This window comes from Tamandua tetradactyla, chromosome 3, assembly GCF_023851605.1.
Source record: "Tamandua tetradactyla isolate mTamTet1 chromosome 3, mTamTet1.pri, whole genome shotgun sequence".
Taxonomy (NCBI): domain Eukaryota; kingdom Metazoa; phylum Chordata; class Mammalia; order Pilosa; family Myrmecophagidae; genus Tamandua; species Tamandua tetradactyla.
Window position 1 is genome coordinate 12302266 of NC_135329.1, and position 5515 is coordinate 12307780.

The 5515-nt window shown below is 38.7% G+C and overlaps 1 protein-coding gene, 1 long non-coding RNA gene and 1 pseudogene across 7 annotated transcripts in view; 2 read left to right on the forward strand and 1 right to left on the reverse strand.

Moving 5' to 3' along the window:
- BABAM2 (BRISC and BRCA1 A complex member 2) overlaps window positions 1-5515 on the forward strand; it is a 626549-nt gene that overhangs the window by 421077 nt on the left and 199957 nt on the right. The gene's annotated exons all lie outside the window — the stretch shown is intronic.
- The window catches only part of LOC143677024 (uncharacterized), a 156949-nt gene that overhangs the window by 52246 nt on the left and 99188 nt on the right, over window positions 1-5515 (reverse strand). The window lies entirely within an intron of this gene.
- The window catches only part of LOC143677019 (single-strand DNA endonuclease ASTE1 pseudogene), a 65208-nt pseudogene that overhangs the window by 27368 nt on the left and 32325 nt on the right, over window positions 1-5515 (forward strand). The window contains exon 1 of the transcript XR_013172343.1: window positions 1-1403. This exon is cut by the window's left edge and continues 27368 nt beyond it. The product of XR_013172343.1 is annotated as a single-strand DNA endonuclease ASTE1 pseudogene (transcript). The remainder of the gene's footprint in view (window positions 1404-5515) is intronic.

The window sequence follows — 5515 nt, forward strand, 5'->3', positions numbered from 1 at the left end:
GGAAATTCTGCCCAGCTGCTTTCTGGAACAGACTCTTCCATAGCTTAAACCAGGAACCCTTTGTTCTTGGATCTGAGAGAAGCTCAGATTGCATGATCACATGTATCTTGGCACTTCTTCCCTGAAGTTTATAGGCTTTTTCAACTCCATTTCCTTTTTTCCCCAAAGATGATCAGCTTCCACAACTTTTCTTAAAGTAAATAACTCCTGATCCCTTCATTGTTTCATGGGTTTTCCCCTATAGTTCAGTCAGTATTTTATTCAGCAAACATTTATTAAGCGTGTACTAAATTTGGAGGGTACCATGCCACTATACTAGAAATTAAAAGAGAAATCAAACCCTTCTCTCATCTACTAGTTTGTTCATTTTTCCTTCCTTATTCATTTTCTTTATTTAAAAAATATGTATATTTTAGCTCCTACTGTGTGCCAGGCGCTGTGCCTGAGTATGGAGGGATCAGCCACGAGCAAACTCAGACATGTTCCTTGCCTTCAAGGAATTCTCAGTATAGTGGGGGAGAGAGACATGGAAAGAACTCATTGCAATTCAAGGCAATACATGTTATAATAGTAGGGTAATCATGGTTCTTTGAGGAGTAATGGCTCTGCCTCAGGCATACAAAATAATTTCACAGCATACTTGACATTTGAGAGTGTTCTAGACAGAGAGGACAACATATATAGAGACAAGGAGATATGACAGAGTTTGTTCAGAGAAGAAAATGTGGTCAAGGGGGATCAATATCTAAGGTGCAGAGGTCCAGGAAGGCAGGAGTTGAAGCTAGAAAAGTATGCTGGGCAGCCCAGTTGTTAAGAGCATTTTGCATGCCAGGTTTAAGAATCTGGACTTTGTCATAGAAAATGGGAGGCCAGTGAAGGCTTTGAAGCAGGGAAAATATAGACTCAAGTTTATGTTTTATAAAGGTTACTGGACTACATATAAGATGCTGCTTTAGACAGAACAGTAACTTGAGGTAGGAGCAGTAATCAGAGCTGTTATGCAGGTCTAGGCAATGACACAAGGGCTGTGGTGAGACCAAAGACTGTGCCAGTGAGTGAGCTTATTAACCAAAATAGTGAATATCATAGGAGGAACACATTTGGAGAGGGAAGGAAAGGGATAGGTGCCATAAAATAGCAAATTTGGCTTTGGACTTCTTCACTTTGGTTTGTGCCCTGGAGGCAGATCTATATATAGACTGCATCAAAATGAGCTTTCTTGCCCTCTGGCATTTAGCAAGAGATTAGAGGATAGGAGGAGAGTGAGGTGGAGTATTTTTCTCCCCCTGGCACCCACCCTGCTTTGCACTTGGTGTGGCGGCAGCTCCATTCTTCTACACGAGACCATAGATCCTGTTGGGGGCACTCTCCAGCAGCGGCAGTTTTCTTGTTCTGGCCTAGAGGTAAATAATGGCTCCACGCATTGCTAGCCTAGGATGCTTCTCATTCCCTTATTTGTTTCTTTTAACTGTCTCCACAGCTTCATAAATAATGTCTTCATTCTCCTCATTTGAGTGCACCATGTCTTTCCTGCCTTGACCCTGATCTATGTGGACATAATGAATTTAAGGTGCCTAGTGGGTATCCAGGTGGAGGTATCCAAGATATCCAACAGACAGTGGAAATTTAGAACTAAAGCTTTGGAAAGAGGAGTTTGGATATAGATTTTTTATCAGCATGCAGGTGGTAGTTTAAGTCATGGGTTGTTGATGATATAGTATGTAAAGAGGAAAAGGGTCCTCGTTGGAATGCTAGAAAAAAATAAACTTTTCGGGAATTGGCCAAAATTTTTTGCAACCAACACAATCTCATTTATGCAAATCTTTTTCATTCTGATTTTGTGAATAATTCAAAATGAATAATTCATACTGAATATTTGCACTAGTGATTTAGGCACTGAAGTTTGATACCAATGACTAGTGAGACAATTTCAGAGAGATTACTTAAATAGCTTAACCAAGGAAACCATTTTCAAGCATCCTTAAGGATTTCAGAGATATGTTTATTTGTAAGTAATCTGTGTTTTTAATGACAGGTCATTTTTATCTCTTTGTTAAAGCAGTTTGCTAAGTCCCTTTGGTAGCAAAATTTTGTTGGCTAAGATTTAATTACTCTATATATTCTAAACTAGTTAACTGATATTACCTATAAACTCAAGGAAATGATAATATTTAGATGCTAAGTGATGTTCCTTCATTGTCTCATTTAAACTGCATTTCTACCCAGCAAGGTGAGTGCCATGATTATCTTCCTCATTACTGATGATGAAACAGGCTTAGAGATGTTAATAATTTTTCCGAGACCACATAATAAATGTCAGAACCTAATTCTTCTATTCACTTTATGTGAATAAATGAGGGTTTTTACTAATACTTGGAAAGGCTTTCTTGGACCCCATCCAAGAAAAACTGACGCGCTGAAGGAGACCAGGGTAATACACTTTCACCTAAAAGGCATTCCTGTGGTCTAGACGCAGAAGATACCTTTAGAGAAGGTGTAGTGCACAGTTGAACCATTTTATTATAAAGGACTAGAATTGCCTATTTCGTGTGAATAAAATGTATCCATTCTTTGGCTAGTATAAAAATTGCATTCTCTGTTCCGAATTAAATAATTCAGCCAAATCTGATTTTCCTGGAAGGCCATCACTCAGAGTACATGTGGTACTTTTATAAGCTGTGGCCCACAACTTCTGGAAATCCATGTGTGACTTGATGTGGTATCATGGGAGTTTGTCCAGTATGCTTTGTAGGGGCAATGATTACCCCTAGTGGCTGTGATATTTTTGTTGTTGTTTACTCAAAATTCTCGTTCCGTTTGAGGTTTTGAAAGGTGAAGGGCATGTAAAAATGAAATGGTTTATGGCCCAAGGCCTTCACTACCTTTTTTGTCCAATGCATCGTTGAAAATTTCCTGCACATTTATGATTCTCTGATGACAAGAAGCTTACTTCCAAGCAAGTTACTAATCTCTGGAAGAGATTTGAAGGGTATAGTAGTTAGATTCAGTTGTCAACTTGGCCAGGTGAAGGCACCTAGTTCTGTTGCTGTGGACATGAGCCAATGGTACGTGAACCTCATCTGTTGCTGATTACATCTGCAGTCGGCTAGGAGGTGTGCCTGCTGCAATGAATGATGTTTGATTAAGTGGCTGATGCTTAAATGAGAGAATGCAACGTAGCACAGCCCAAGCAGCTCAGCATACCTCATCTCAGCACTCACAGCTCAGCCCAGGCCTTTGGAGATACAGAAAGAAATCATCCTGGGGAAAGTTGTTGGAACCCAGAGGCCTGAAAAGAAGGCCAGCAGAGATTGCCCTGTGCCTTCCCATGTAAGAAAGAACCTCAGTTGAAAGTTAGCTGCTTTTCCTCTGAAGAACTAATGAAATAAATCCCTTTTATTAAAAGCCAATCCATCTCTGGTATGTTGCATTCCGGCAGCTTGAAACTAGAACAAAGGGCTTGCTTTATAAGCTGGCTTCAAGTCAGACCTGAAAATGTGGTAGGATGCCAGTAACCTCACGTGGTTCCTATCCTTCCTTTCAACTTTGTGTTTTATTTGGGCACAGATCTAGTAACTCCCCCCAAAGTCCACGATGGTTAGTCTCATGACTTCTTCCCAATTATCCTCTACTAAACTTTCAGAAAGGCAGTGACAGGTAGGTAGAACCTACCTTACCTACCCACTGGTAGGTAAAGGTTCTGTTTTCTTGCCCAGTTGTTAACTGGTTTGCCTTTTATTCTCCTTCATGATAAGGCAGGGATTCTGAGCAACCTGATGATGCTATGGATAGCTTAGCGCCAACGGAATAGCCTTGTGGGCTTCTCAGTCTTCTTACTACTCACATGAAGATCTGGCTAACGCTATTTCATTAGTGAATTATTTAAAACTTTACTTCTTTAAAACTCCAGTAAGAATTTTAGGCCAGCTTTTTAAAAAAGCCTTTCTGAACCACATATTAGAATGTTATTTCAAGCTGTGGTAACAAAGTAAGCCTGAAATATATTGCTTTAATTGTTGTTATAGGTGTTTTTGGTTAAGGGAAAAAAATCACTTATATTTTTAAAGACATTTTATTTTACTTTTTCTAAGTATAGTCAATATTAATGGCATTGTTCCTTATATAATATGTGTTAAAAACTTTTAAAGGTTGATACCTGTTGTTCCAGGATTTTAGTATATTAATATAATTTTAACATGAGTGGCATCATTTTAGCTACCAAGCATGAATTCACCTGTCTTTATTCTTTTTGACCTCTTCAAATAAACATCTAAGTGTCCAATAATGAGGGGTTAGCTAAGTATGTTATGATAAATCAGTATAACAGAATCTTGTTCAGCCATTTAAAAATATATATATTGGCATGGGAGTACATTAATAGTACAGGCTATTCTAAAAGTCTTATTGCAGTTTTAAGTTTTAATAATTTCAGAAGTATGGATGCATCAAACTTTGAAAAAACATCATTTGAAAATTCAGTAATTTTGAGTACTTTTATACTTATTTAGCCTGGTACATTTTGGGTAATAAATTTTTATTTTTTTCAGTTAATATTTATCAGAGAGACTTAAGCAAAAGAATTAAAATAAAAAATATATTTGTTTGAAGTCTCATGTTTCAGGCTTTCCTCTGGTCCTCCAGGTCTCTGATGGAGAGGCTGGGCCTTCAGAAGGATGGAGTGGGTGGGACCTGCTGCTCGACTGATGGCGGGTTGTGAGGACTGGGGTTGTGTGGTATATAAGCTCTTACATCAAACCTTATTTGTGCCTTTCCCCTAGTCAATGTCCATTTGTTGAACAACTACTCAGTGGAAGGTTGTCCTGATTGTTTTAGAATGACTCGACACAGTCTCTGCTCACAAGGAACTTGACAAGACAAAGTGATATAGAAATGAGTACTGTACAGGATAATGTGCTGAGATAAAGACAAGGCTGGGATGGGTGAGCTAAGTTGGGTGTAAAATGTAAGCAGACACCAAAAAACTCAGTTATGAAGATATATAGATTTTAATGCATTATTTTGTAAAATAAAAATGCAAACATTCCTTGATTGACAAAATGCCATGATTTGAAATAAAGACAGGATCAGTAACATTGCTGGTTAAGGCATACTGGATCCTGAGGCAAAAGGGGAAATCAATAATACTGATCCTCTGAATTGTTAACCAAATGGAGAAGGGAGTGATGGTATAGACAGATAATTGGGCCACATATGCAAAGACAAGTAGATGAAAAGAGCCCCTGGTTGAGTGAAACTGGAGAGATGGGTTCTCTGAGGCATGGAATGGTTTTCCTCATCAACACTATGCCAGTTAAGAAGAGCCCACAAGCCTAAGGCCTGAAAGACATTCCCAGATTCTGATTATCAATGAAAAAGAAAAACTAGATCCATATCATTACCTTCTGTGTTAGTTAGATTCAGTTGTCAGCTTGGCCAGGTGAGCATACCTAGTCTTGTTGCTGCGTCCATAAGCCAATGGTACATGAACCTCATCTGTTGCTAATTACATCTGCAG